This window comes from Ranitomeya imitator, chromosome 3 (genome assembly GCF_032444005.1).
Source record: "Ranitomeya imitator isolate aRanImi1 chromosome 3, aRanImi1.pri, whole genome shotgun sequence".
Taxonomy (NCBI): domain Eukaryota; kingdom Metazoa; phylum Chordata; class Amphibia; order Anura; family Dendrobatidae; genus Ranitomeya; species Ranitomeya imitator.
The window spans coordinates 236,061,707-236,075,969 of record NC_091284.1 but is presented as its reverse complement, the minus strand read 5'-3'; the positions used below and the strand labels follow the sequence as shown (position 1 = coordinate 236,075,969).

The window sequence follows — 14,263 nt, the reverse complement described above, 5'->3', positions numbered from 1 at the left end:
ACCTGAGAGCACAGGAATAGAGCCCATGTACTGCCCCTTTAGCTGGCTGATACCTGAGAGCACAGGAATAGAGCCCATGTACTGCCCCTGTAGCTGGCTGATACCTGAGAGCACAGGAATAGAGCCCATGTACTGCCCCTGTAGCTGGCTGATACCTGAGAGCACAGGAATAGAGCCCATGTACTGCCCCTTTAGCTGGCTGATACCTGAGAGCACAGGAATAGAGCCCATGTACTGCCCCTGTAGCTGGCTGATACCTGAGAGCACAGGAATAGAGCCCATGTACTGCCCCTTTAGCTGGCTGATACCTGAGAGCACAGGAATAGAGCCCATGTACTGCCCCTTTAGCTGGCTGATACCTGAGAGCACAGGAATAGAGCCCATGTACTGCCCCTGTAGCTGGCTGATACCTGAGAGCACAGGAATAGAGCCCATGTACTGCCCCTGTAGCTGGCTGATACCTGAGAGCACAGGAATAGAGCCCATGTACTGCCCCTGTAGCTGGCTGATACCTGAGAGCACAGGAATAGAGCCCATGTACTGCCCCTGTAGCTGGCTGATACCTGAGAGCACAGGAATAGAGCCCATGTACTGCCCCTTTAGCTGGCTGATACCTGAGAGCACAGGAATAGAGCCCATGTACTGCCCCTTTAGCTGGCTGATACCTGAGAGCACAGGAATAGAGCCCATGTACTGCCCCTTTAGCTGGCTGATACCTGAGAGCACAGGAATAGAGCCCATGTACTGCCCCTTTAGCTGGCTGATACCTGAGAGCACAGGAATAGAGCCCATGTACTGCCCCTTTAGCTGGCTGATACCTGAGAGCACAGGAATAGAGCCCATGTACTGCCCCTTTAGCTGGCTGATACCTGAGAGCACAGGAATAGAGCCCATGTACTGCCCCTTTAGCTGGCTGATACCTGAGAGCACAGGAATAGAGCCCATGTACTGCCCCTTTAGCTGGCTGATACCTGAGAGCACAGGAATAGAGCCCATGTACTGCCCCTTTAGCTGGCTGATACCTGAGAGCACAGGAATAGAGCCCATGTACTGCCCCTTTAGCTGGCTGATACCTGAGAGCACAGGAATAGAGCCCATGTACTGCCCCTTTAGCTGGCTGATACCTGAGAGCACAGGAATAGAGCCCATGTACTGCCCCTTTAGCTGGCTGATACCTGAGAGCACAGGAATAGAGCCCATGTACTGCCCCTGTAGCTGGCTGATACCTGAGAGCACAGGAATAGAGCCCATGTACTGCCCCTTTAGCTGGCTGATACCTGAGAGTGTGGCAGTGTGTGGGCTGGTTAAGATTATGGTGAAAATACAATACATTCATGTCAATAATAATACGAATAGTGTTGCTTAGGTTGTAAATCCTTATCATGCATTGAGCAGATCCAGTATTTATAGTTGACACATCACTATAAGACGAGGCCCCTATATAAGCGAAGAGCATGAATTTGTTTCATTACTCGATAATCCCGCTGTGTAGTTTTCCATAGGCGCAGCCATACATTAAGACCTGATTTGTTATTAATAGGCTTGCGTGTGCATGTCTGGGAGGCTTTTTTAGCTGTTGCCATGCAGCAGTTCTCATGTTCTTCTGGATCTCCCTGCCATTGTTTCTAGCTGTGATCTGTGGTCCCATGGTAAACTATGGAGCAGAGATTGTGACCTGTTTTTCTTTTGAGATCCTGTTCAATGATCTTCATTTCTGTGGTTTTGTTTTGAACAGGAGAATGGGGCCAACCAATGAACGCACAGAGGTGTTTCTCCAGCAGCCAATCCCATTGTGAGCGTTCTCTGCAGCATTTCCTTGTCACACAGTGAGGGAGTGGTTGGATACACAGTGAAAAGAGGTAGGAAGATGCTGCAGGTTTCATCTTCTCTAAATCTGCTGTCTAAATCTCCAAAGTGTCACTTTGAAGCAGCTTCTGTGTAGTCACTTGGAATGAATAGTCTTGAGGTTCTGCGAAATTTCAGGAGGAAATTCAATAAATGATTATGTCTTTTAATGTTGAAGCTGATTTGAACTGAGGCTTCCCTAAACAGGCTGCGGCAATGAAGAGAGAAGAGCAATCTCTCCTCAGGCAAGTAAATGGTTAACTATTTAAAGCGTCAAGAGTAAAGATTCACCTTCGCACTGGTAGCCTTTCTATGTATCGTGATCGTGTCTTCCCATTAGCTATGCTGCAGAATGTTAGGTTTGTGTAAGACTATTGCAGCGATCAGCATGGAAAATACTGCGTATTCGATGAGTAACATGTCAGCCATGTGAAGATTCGGCATTGACAGCTGTTGAACCTCAAGTAGCTCTACTATCCTTATATTGGGCTGCTTTCGAGGGATAATGCTGGATGGATGATCTTCCTTGAGCGCATAGGAGCCTGCTCCCTCTCTCCCTCTTCTGTGGAATTGAGCCATTGGTCTGTTTTTTAGGTCTAGGAAATATGCTCATATTTTACTGTAATCTATGTGTTTTATGATAGTTACAGAATCCTGATGATTTTCATTCATGTAACAAGAGCTGTGTACACCGTAAAATCCTCATCTGGGAGGGGTAGAGCTGGACTGTTGGGCTATGGGTAATATTTTTATGGTATTGCGCAGTTTTAATATCTATTAGTACCAGAGGTCTATACTGAACATTACCCATTTGGCAGTGTGTTTATATACAAAGTCATTTCCTTTGCTTGTTATTTATTTCTAAAACAATATAAAATAACTTTGCTCCCCTTATAGGATACAATCATCATACATTTTTCAATTTATTTGTTTCTCTTTGCAAAAGAAAATAAGCCATGTTTCAGGAAGCAAAGATGATATTGGCAAGATTACAATCATGTTAGCTAAATGGAAAATATTAGTCTTTTTTTTTTTTTCTTAGTAACTTGACCATACGTAAAGGTATACAGCCAATCATAATGTGTTTGTGTATGTCTGCATACTGGTGATTTTTTTTTTTTAAAGATTTGGGTCAGGTACGCATTTAGCGCCATCGTTCCCGATGTGTCATGTACGTAGGCTAGGAAATAGTTACAGAAAATGAGTAATAGGATCCGGTGTGGGCTATGCAGCGACAGAAACAGGGCTTGGTCGCCATATTGAGCTTACGCCTAAGCCTTAAGACTGGCATAGTCCATTGCCGATTGTTTTTTCGAAGAAACCCACTGAACTTGCTGACATTTAGACTGTGCTCCTTTTTAATTGCAGCATTTGCTGTTGCCATTTGTTTCTTTCTCTGCAAACACTGACCTTTCTTGTGCACTAGAGATAATGTGCGTATAATCATTAGAGCTTTGTTACGGTTATCAATTGCTGCTGATCATGAGCAGCCAACAGAATGGCCCCACCCCAAATGGAAATGAAAATAGAAACTAAATATGGGCCCTGTCCACAGACAAAAATGTGTGAAAACGTCATACTTCTATATGAGACATCTAGAATTGATATGTTCTTTCATATTAAAGTAATCCATTACCATGTTATTATTGAGGTTTTATCATGGTTTGGTTATCCAGTATTTACCTTCTGTCATTCAATTGACTACTAAACTCAGTGGCTTATGATCGCCATTAGTGATGAGCGAATGTGCTCAGATAAGGAGTTATCCGAGCATGCTCATGTGCTAACCAAGTTCCTTTAGCCTGCTCGAAAAATATGTTCGAGTCCCTGGGGCTGCATGTCTCGTGGCTGTTCGACAGCCGCAACACATGAAGGGATTGCCTGTTTATTAGATAGCCACAACACATACAGGGATTGCCTACCGATCAGCTATGAGACATGCTGTCACAGGCACTTGAATATACAGTGGGTACGGAAAGTATTCATACCCCTTTACATTTTTCACTCTTTGTTTCATTGCAGCCATTTGGTAAATTCAAAAAAGTTCATTTTTTTCACATTGATGTACATTTTGCACCCCATCTTGACTGAAAAGAACAGAAATGTAGACATTTTTGCAATTTTAATAAAAAAGGAAAACTGAAATATTACATGGTCATAAGTATTCAGACCCTTTGCTCAGACACTCATATTTAAGTCACATGCTGTCCATTTCCTTATGATCCTCCTTGAGATGGTTCTACTTCTTCATTGGAGTCCAGCTGTGTTTAATTAAACTAATAGGACTTGATTTGGAAAGGCATACACCTGTCTATATATGACCTCACAGCTCACAGTGCATGTCAGACCAAATGAGAATCATGAGGCCAAAGGAACTGGCCAAGGAGCTCAGAGACAGAATTGTAGCAAGGCACAGATCTGGCCAAGGTTACAACAGAATTTCTGCAGTACTCAAGGTTCCTAAGAGCACAGTGGCCTCCATAATCCTTAAAGGGAACCTGTCACCCCCAAAATCGCGGGTGAGGTAAGCCCACCGGCATCAGGGGCTTATCTACAGCATTCTGGAATGCTGTAGATAACCCCCCAATGTATCCTAAAAGATAAGGAAAAGATTATACTCATGGTCTTCACGCTGTGGCTCCAGCGCAGGCGTACTTTGTCTGCCCTGTTGAGGGCAGAGCAAAGTACTGCAGTGCGCAGGCGCCGGGAAAGGTCAGAGAGGCCTAGCGCCTGCGCACTGCAGTACTTTGCTCTGCCCTCAACAGGGCAGACAAAGCACGCCTGCGCTGGAGCCGCAGCGTGAAGACCAGAAGAGGACGTCATCTGATGAAGCTAGGAGGCGCCGGACCCGGACCAACACGCCCCTGGGTGAGTATAATCTAACGTCTCTTTCTCATCTTTTAGGATATATCGGGGGCTTATCTACAGCATTCCAGAATGCTGTAGATAAGCCCCTGATGCCAGTGGGCTTACCTCGCCCGTGATTTTGGGGGTGACGGGTTTCCTTTAAATGGAAGAAGTTTGGGACCACCAGAAGTCTTCCTAGACCTGGCTGTCCTGCCAAACTGAGCAATCGTGGGAGAAGAGCCTTGCTGAGAGAGGTAAAGAAGAACCCCAAGATCACTGTGGCTGAGCTCCAGAAATGCAGTAGGGAGATGGGAGAAAGTTCCACAAAGTCAACTATCACTGCAGCCCTCCACCAGTCGGGCCTTTATGGCAGAGTGGCCCAACGGAAGCCTCTCCTCAGTGCAAGACATAAGAAAGCCCGCATAAAGTTTGCTTAAAAACACATGAACTTCCAGACTATGAGAAACAAGATTCTCTGTTCTGATGAGACCAAGATAGACCTTTTGGTGATCATTCTAAGCGGTATGTGTGGAGAAAACAAGGCACTGCTCATCACCTGCCCAATACAATCCCAACAGTGAAACGTGGTGGCAGCATCATGCTATGGGGGTGTTTTTCAGCTGCAGGGACAGGACGACTGGTTGTCATTGAAGGAAACATGAATTCTGCCAAGTACAGAGATATTCTGGATGAAAACCTCTTCCAGAGTGCTGTGGACCTCACTTGACCGAAGGTTCACCTTCCAACAAGACCATGACCCTAAGCACACCACTAAAATAACAAAGGAGTGGCTTCAGAGCAACTCTGTGACCATTCTTGACTGGCTTAGCCAGAGCCCTGACCTAAACCCAATTGGACATCTCTGGAGAGACCTGAAAATGGCTGTCCACCATTGTTTGATTATATACCATCCAACCTGAAGGGACTGGAGAGGATCTGCAAGGAAGAATGGCAGAGGATCCCCAAATCCAGGTATGAAAAACTTGTTGCATCATTCCCAAGAAGACTCATGGCTGCACTAACTCAAAAGGGTGCTTCTACTCAATACTGAGCAAAGGGTCTGAGTTCTTATGACCATGTGATATTTCAGTTTTTCTTTTTTAATAAATTTGCAAAAATTACTACATTTGTTTGTTTTTTTTTAGTTAAGATGGGGTGCATCAATGAGACATTACATTAATGAGAAAAAAATGAGACATTACATTAATGAGAAAAAAATGAACGTTTTTGAATTTACCAAATATCTGCAATGAAACAAAAAGTGAAAAATGTAAAGGGGTACGAATACTTTCCGTACCCACTGTATTTTTCGAGGACGTCAAAGCCACTCTGTTGGCACACGAGGATGCTCGGATAACGCCTTATCCATGTGCATTAGCTCCTCACTAATCTTCATTATAAAGAAAAACTGCATATAAAGACAGTTGTCATTTTTGAGCCATTATCCTAGAATAGTCGTCCAGGATGACTCCAATAAAGAACATGCATGGTTATTTGTCCCCAACTTTTGTTCTGATAGTCGAGGATCTTTTGACAATATCTTAATAAAAGTTTAAGGCCATATTACCAATTTCAATGCTAAAAAAAAACCTGTAGGATTCAATCTTTTCATAGTTTTTTTTTTAAGGTTGAAGGTAGACCCAAGTTAATCAAATTCATCCTATAGACGAACATGTTGATTCAGAGAAGGCAAAACGCCATGAGGCAGATTCTAATTGTCACATATTAGGAGAAAAATATGTAATAACAAAGGATAAAAACCTTAAAGGGAACCTGTCACTCCCCCCCCCCCCCCCCCCCCCCAGAGTTTTCAACTAAACGAGCCACCTTGTGCAGCACTAATGCTGCATTCTGTCAAGGTGGCTCTTTTAGTCCGTGTCCCTGCAAATGCTGAAATAATCGCTTTTATAATGTGCCCCTCATACCTGAATTTGTCAGGGGGGCATGTCTTTTCCTCCCTGACACAAACGCCTCCCAGCCGTCACTCAGGGCCTCCGGGCGCCGCCTCCATTTCCTTCATGAACGTCCCTGGCACCTGCGCTGTAAGTTCGAAGGGCAGCGCAAACAGCGCATGCCCGAAAAAATCTTACAGCGCAGGTGCGGGGGACGTTCATGAAGGAAATGGAGGCGGCGCATGGAGGCCCTGAGTGACGACTGGGAGGCGTTTGTGTCAGGGGGGAAAAGACATGCCCCCCTGACAAATGCAGCTATGAGGGGCACATTATAAAAGCAATTATTTCAGCATTTGCAGGGACACTGACTAAAAGAGCCACCTTGACAGAATGCAGCATTAGTGCTGCAGAAGGTGGCTCTTTTAGTTAAAAACGCCTGGGGGGAGACAGCTTCCCTTTAAATAATACAGAAAAGGACGTACAGATAATGAAGTATGCTTCTTAAAGTGTAATGGGAACAAAAAGTGCTTCATACAGTATAATGGGCCCCACATAGTGCTCCATACAGTGGAATGACCCCACATAGTGCTTCACAGTGTAATGGCCCCATGTAGTGCTTCATACAGTGTAATGGCCCCACGTAGTGCTTCATACAGTATAATGGCCTAACATGGTCCTCTATATAGTGTAATTGGCTCACATAGCGTTCCATACAGTATAATGGGCCCCAGCTGGTGCTCCATGCAGAAAAATGGCCCCACCTAGTGCTCCATGCCGCATAATGACCCCACGTAGTGCTCCATGTAGTATAATGGCCCCACCTAGTGCTCCATGCAATATAATGGCCCCACATAATGCTCCATGCAGTATAAAGGCCCCACCTAGTGCTCCATACCGTATAATGGGCCCCACATAGTGCTCTATACAGTCTTATGTATCCACATAGTGCTTCATGCAGTGTAATGGCCCCACCTAGTGCTTCATGCAGTATAATGGCACCACGTAGTGCTCCATACAGTCATGCAGTATAATGGCCCCATCTAGTGCTCCATGCAGTATAATGGCCCCACCTAGTGCTCCATGCAGTATAATGGCCTCACCTAGTGCTCCATGCAGTATAATGGCCCCACCTAGTGCTCCATGCAGTATAATGGCCCCACATAGTGCCCCATGCAGTATAATGGGCCCCACATTAAAAAAAAATAAATACTCACCTTTGCTGACCCCCTTCTCATGGTGTCTTCAGATCCTGTGTGCACATCTCGGTACAGCAGGCGCGTTATTATGACCTCATTGTTCCCGCTACTCTGAGACGTCCGACGCAGAGGGGAAAACTGTATTGGCATCTAGGTTGAAAGTGTGATGCTGGGCGGGAGACCCGCCAGCATTGCAGGCCAAATATACTCACCAGGGGGGCCAGAGTTGACATTTGCTCTACACGTTAAGGGTGTCCCTTTGTCACCATCACAAGCCTTAGCAAATAAATATCATTAAAAAGATCTCTGTACTGTCTATTCATATATATATGAACATTTTAAACAAGCACTCCTCCATCAAAGTTCTTATCCTCTAAATATATTGCAATCACCATATTATATAGCGCTATGTACTTACAATTGTTCATTTTGCCTTCCTACCCAGTTAACTTTTCTCTGCTTTATGTAGAAACAAAGTTTCATGTCACTGCAGAAATCACTTAGGCTATGTATACACGTTGTGGATTTTGATGTGGATCCTCAGCGTTGTCGGACGCACGGAATTGCATCAAATCTGCAGTCTAGTGCACAAGCAGTGTTAGGCTATGTTCACACATTGCGGTTTTTACTGCGGAACCGCGGCGATTTTGCAGCTGCGGGTCCGCAGCAGTTTCCATAGCGTTTACAGTAACATGTAAACCCTATGGAAACCGCAAACCGCTGTGCACATGCTGCGGGAAAAACCGCGCGGGAACGCAGCGGTTTACAACCCGCAGCATGTCACTTCTTTGTGCAGAATCACAGCAATTCTGCACCCATAGAAATGCATTGATCCGCTTACTTCCCGCATGGGGCTGTGCCCACCATGCAGGAAGTAAGCGGATAATGTGCGGGTGGTACCCGGGGTGGAGGAGAGGACTCTCCTCCAGGCCCCGGGAACCATATTTGTGTAAAAAAAAAAAAGAATTAAAATAAAAAATCATGATATACTCACCTCTGAAGTCTCAGCGCTGCATTCGTCCGTCCGGTCTCAGGTTTGCTATGCGACCAGGACCTGCGGTGATGTCGCGGTCACATGACCGTGACGTCACGAAGGTCCTGGTCGCACAGCATCTTTGGAACCGGACCGCCGCCTGCAGCGCCGAGGAGATCGGGACGTCAGAGGGTGAGTATATCATTATTTTATTATTTTTAACATTACTATTGATGCTGCATTTTGCTGCATATGCAGCATCAATAGTAGGGGTAAAATCCTGCAGCGGAACCCGCAGGACAAACTGCGATAAATCTGCAGGGATAACCTCAGCGGGTTTGCCCTGCAGATTTATCAAATCCGCTGCGGGAGAACCCGCAGGGACAGGACGCTATGTGTGAACATAGCCTTAGTGTATGTGAAATTGACATTTGGTGTGCACATGCATGTCAATTATTTTTGTGGATCTGCAGCGTTTCTGCACCCATTGACTTCCATTGTGTCAGGTCAATTCGCAGCAAAACCGCAGGTCTAAAAAGATCTGCGGATTTGCTGTGGAGTTGGGTGCGAGCAACGCTGCAGATTTGGAAGGGTTAAGGAATCGTGCTCACCACATGGCAGAAAATTAAGAAATTAATCATGACCGGAAATATAATCAGATAATACTATTTTATTAAGTACCAACTATTAAAATACATATTAAAATCAAAATTATTTCAGTATATATACATGCAATTATTGCTACGTGCCCATATCTGACTGGCTGACATAAAACATTGGTTTAAATCTCCATAAGGTCACTGATTTAGCCCACTTAAAAAACAAGAAAAAAATATAAAAATACCTTAATAAAAAATGGGGAATTTATATAAAAAGTGCCGCAATGTGCATATAAAGTGGCAAATATAAAGTGCAATATATTGCATTAGAACCAAAGTGCAGCAAAAAAATCTTGTGCAAAAGTGCAAGGAAGGTAGGCAGTAAGGGGACACTAAGGCCATGTTCACATGTTGCGTTGGGTCCCTGCGGGTTCTCCTGCAGCGGATTTGATAAATCTGCAGGGCAAACCCGCTGCAGTTATCCCTGCAGATTTATCACGTTTTGTCCTGTGGGTTCCGCTGCGGGATTTTACTCCTACTATTGATGCTGCATATGCAGCAATATGCAGCATCAATAGTAATGTTAAAAATAAAAAAATAATGATATACTCACCCTCTGACGTCCCGATCTCCTCGGCGCTGCACGCGGCGGTCCGGTTCCAAAGATGCTGTGCGAGAAGGACCTTCGTGACGTCACGGTCATGTGAACGCAACGTCACCGCAGGCCCTGCTCGCATAGCAAACCTGAGACCGGACTGCCGCGTGCAGCGATGAGAGGTGAGTATAACATTATTTTTTATTTTAATTCTTTTTTTTAACCACAAATATGGTTCCCGGGGCCTGGAGGAGAGTCTCCTCTCCTCCACCCCGGGTATAACCCGCACATTATCCGCTTACTTCCTGCATGTTGGGCACAGCCCCATGCGGGAAGTAAGCGGATCAATGCATTTCTATGGGTGCAGAATCACTGCGATTCTGCACAAAGAAGTGACATGCTGCGGGTTATAAACCGCTGCGTTTCTGTGCGGTTTTTCCCGCAGCATGTGCACAGCGGTTTGCGGTTTCCATAGGGTTTACAGGTTACTGTAAACGCAATGGAAACTGCTGCGGACCCGCAGCATCAAAATCGCCGCGGTTCCGCGGTAAAAACCGCAACGTGTGCACATAGCCTTACTTCAATCGATTCGTACATAAACCACTATGGACAGCCAGGGCAAACTGGGGCCCTGGCTGTCCATAGTGGTTTATGTACGAATCGATTTGAAGTAAGTGTCCCCTTACTGCCTACCTTCCTTGCACAAGATTTTTTTTGCTGCACTTTGGTTCTAATGCAATATATTGCTCTTTATATTCGCCACTTTATATGCACATTGCGGCACTTTTTATATAAATTCCCCATTTTTTATTAAGGTATTTTTATATTTTTTTTATTGTTTTTTTTAAGTGGGCTAAATCAGCGACCTTATGGAGATTTAAACCAATGTTTTATGTCAGCCAGTCAGATATGGGCATGTAGCAATAATTGCATACATATATACTGAAATAATTTTGATTTTAATATGTATTTTAATAGTTGGTACTTAGGAAATATAATCAGATAATATTATTTTATTGTCATGATTAATTTCTTGATTTTTTTTTTTTTGCCATGTGGTGAGCACGATTCCTTTAATCTTTTGTAGTGTTTCACTACGCCACTAGCACACTGGGTGGTTTCTGGGTAATTTTTAATAATATATTTATATATAGTTTTTATTACTTTATTAATTTATTGATACCCGGGCAACAGTAGTGTGCTTTATTAATTAAAGATTTGGAAGGGGAACAGTGTGTGGGCGGACTGTGGGCAGAGACTGTGTGTGTGCGGAGAAGATGTGCGGGGCTGTGTGCTGGTGTTTGTGTGTGTGCGCGGCTGTGTGTAGGCAGGCATCGTCCGATGGGACTACTAGTCCCATCTGGCTATGTCTGCTACAGTGACAGGTAGCCGGATGATGGGACAGTAGTATTCCCATCATCCGGCTACTGTGTTGTGAAGTGTAAAAAGAAACAAAACAAAAAAAACACACATGTAGACATACAGTACATACTTGCCATACACCTAGTCCACGAAGCCCTCGATCACCTGGAAAAAAGTTAAAAATAATAAACCAACAGTATACTCCCTGATCCGATGTAATCCATGTAATCACAAGTGTCCCACAACGATCTCCCGTGGAGAGCTTTCACATCGGCAGATGCGACCGCTCTCCAGGGGCTCCAGGATATAATGACGGAAGGTATCCTTCCGTACTGTATCGCTCCGCTGCTGTGAGTGCAGGATAATTCATACTGTCACTTGCGGCTCCGCTGCGTGGAAAATTCTCACGCACCAGTGCCGTAAAGTGAGAGGCCATTGAACCCTCAGTGATAACACTGCTGGAGCCATTGTCTCCTGTCAGTGTCACTGGAGGCCTATAGAGCTGTCACATCTCCTGATGTGACAGCTCTATAGGGGAGATCATCGTGGGACATTCGTTATTAAATGGACTGCGTCGAACCAGAGAGTATTTGTGTTGGTTTATTACTTTTTCTTTTTTGCAGGCGATCAAGGGCGTCGCGTGGATTGGCAGAAAAATAAAGATGGCAAAACTGTGTGGTGTTTTATTTCATTAAAATACTTTATTCTGCATGTGTGTTTATTTAACCCATTAACAACTAAAGGATTAGTAATAGGTGTCCTATTGACGCCTCTCCATTACTAAACCGGCTTGAGGTCACCTTACAATTCAAAGGTGACATTAACCCCCTATTACCACATATGCCACCACTACAGGGCAGTGGGAAGAGAGAGGCTAAGTGCCAGAGTTGGCACATCTTACAGATGCGCCATTTCTGGGGCGGCTGAGTGCTGGTGTTGTAGCCGGGGGGAGGCAATATCCATAGTCTCTTCCTAGGCTATGAATATCAGCCCGCAGCTGTCTGCATAACCTTTCCTGGCTATTGATTATAATGGGACGCCACGTCGTTTTTATGAGGGGTCCCCCTATTTTAATAGCCAGTAAAGCCTAAATATACAACTGCAGGCTGATATTCATAGCCTGGGAAGATTCATGGGTATGAACCCCTTCCCAGGCTATAAACATCGACCCCCCCCCAGTCGCTGGCTTTCCTTCTCTGGTCCAGAAAATTGCACGGGAGCCCACGCAATTTTTTTTTTTTCAATTTTTTGATAAATTAAACAGATATTGCGTTAAAGCTAGGGGTAAAACTTGTGAGAAACTCACACGAGTCTGTCGCATCAATACCCGACACTGCCACCGGCACTTGGGACTGGAGTGTGTGGCTGCATGTATTTCTATGCAGCTGAGCGCTCCGGCTCTGAGTGCCAGTGGCAGTGTCGGGTAATGAGGTGCGGGTTTCTCGCAAGTGTGACCCCGGCCTAACACAGATTGTGTGTGTGTGTCTTTAATTAACTCTTTATGTACCATTGTATTATGTTTATTACTAAACATAAGGGCTTGGTATTATTCTAATTTTGTGAGATGCACCTGTAGATAGATATCATCAAAAGTTAATTTAATTCGGTTCTTCAATACAAAAAGTGAATCTCATATTCTATAGTCATTACAAACAGAGTTATCTATTTCAAGTGTTTATTTCTGTTAATGTTGATGATTACGGCTTATAGCCAATGAAAACCCAAAAGTCATTATCTCGGTAAATTAGAATACTTTATAACTTATAACACCAGCTTAAAAAAATGATTTTAATTTCTGAAATGTTGGCCTGCTGAAATGTATGTTCAGTAAATGCCCCCTTTCCTTGGTCAGGGCTCTTTTGGCATCAATTACTGCATCAGTGTGGCGTGGCATGGAGGCGATCAGCCTGTGGCACTGCTGAGGTGTTATGGAGACCAGGTGGCTTTGATAGCAGACTTCAGCTCGTCTGCATTGTTGCATCTGGTGTCTCATCTTCCTATTGACAATACAACATAGATTATGGAGTTTAGGTCAGGTGAGTTTGCTGGCCAATCAAGCACAGTGATACTGTTGTTTTTGAACCAGGTATTGGTAATTTTGGCAGTGTGGACAGGTGCCAAGTCCTGCTGGAGAATGAAATTTCCATCTCCAAAAGGCTTGGTGGCAGAGGGAAGCATGACTTGATCTAAAATATCCTGGTAGACGGCTGTGCTGACTTTGGTCTTGAACCAGTGATGTTGACTCTGCTCTCCCAGGCAGGTCATGTGACAATGTTGTTTCACATTTCAAAAACCTGACGGTCAGGGTATGTGCACACGTCTGGATTTTTAGCGTTTTTTTTGCGGAATTTCGCCATAAAAACGCTATAATTCCGCATCAAAAACGCTAAAAATATGCATCCTATCATTTAGAATGCATTCCGGAATTTTTGTGCAGATGGATGCGTTTTTTTCTGCAAAAAAAACGCAATCCGCAAAAAAAATGAACATGCTCATTCTTTTTGCGGATTTTTTGCGGATTCCCTGATAAAAGGACATTCAGGGGAAAAAAAAAAAACCGCAAAAAAATCCGCAAAAATTCCGCGAAAAATCCGTACGGAAAAAAACGCAAATTTCTGCCAGAAAACTCCGGATTTTGTCAGGAAAATAACCTGACGTGTGCACATAGCCTCACATCCAAACATAGACTAAGGCTATGTTCACACTTTGCAGATTCCACTGCGGATTTTTCCGCAGCAGAATTCCAAAATCCGCAGTGAAAACCCGTCGCGGTTTTTACTGCGGATTTATCGCGGTTTTTACTGCGGTTTCTTCTGCGGATTTTCATCTGCAGTTTTCTATTGGAGCAGGTGAAAATCCGCAGAAAAGAAGTGACATGCTGCGGAATGTAATCCGCAGCGTTTCCGCACGGTTTTTTCCGCAGCATGTGCACCGCGTTTTTTGTTTCACATAGG

The 14,263-nt window shown here is 44.4% G+C and overlaps 1 long non-coding RNA gene across 1 annotated transcript in view; it reads left to right on the top strand.

Moving 5' to 3' along the window:
• The window catches only part of LOC138669637 (uncharacterized), a 372,477-nt gene that overhangs the window by 66,638 nt on the left and 291,576 nt on the right, over window positions 1–14,263 (top strand). The window contains exon 2 of the long non-coding RNA XR_011319206.1: window positions 1,736–2,090. This is a non-coding gene — a long non-coding RNA (uncharacterized lncRNA). The remainder of the gene's footprint in view (window positions 1–1,735; window positions 2,091–14,263) is intronic.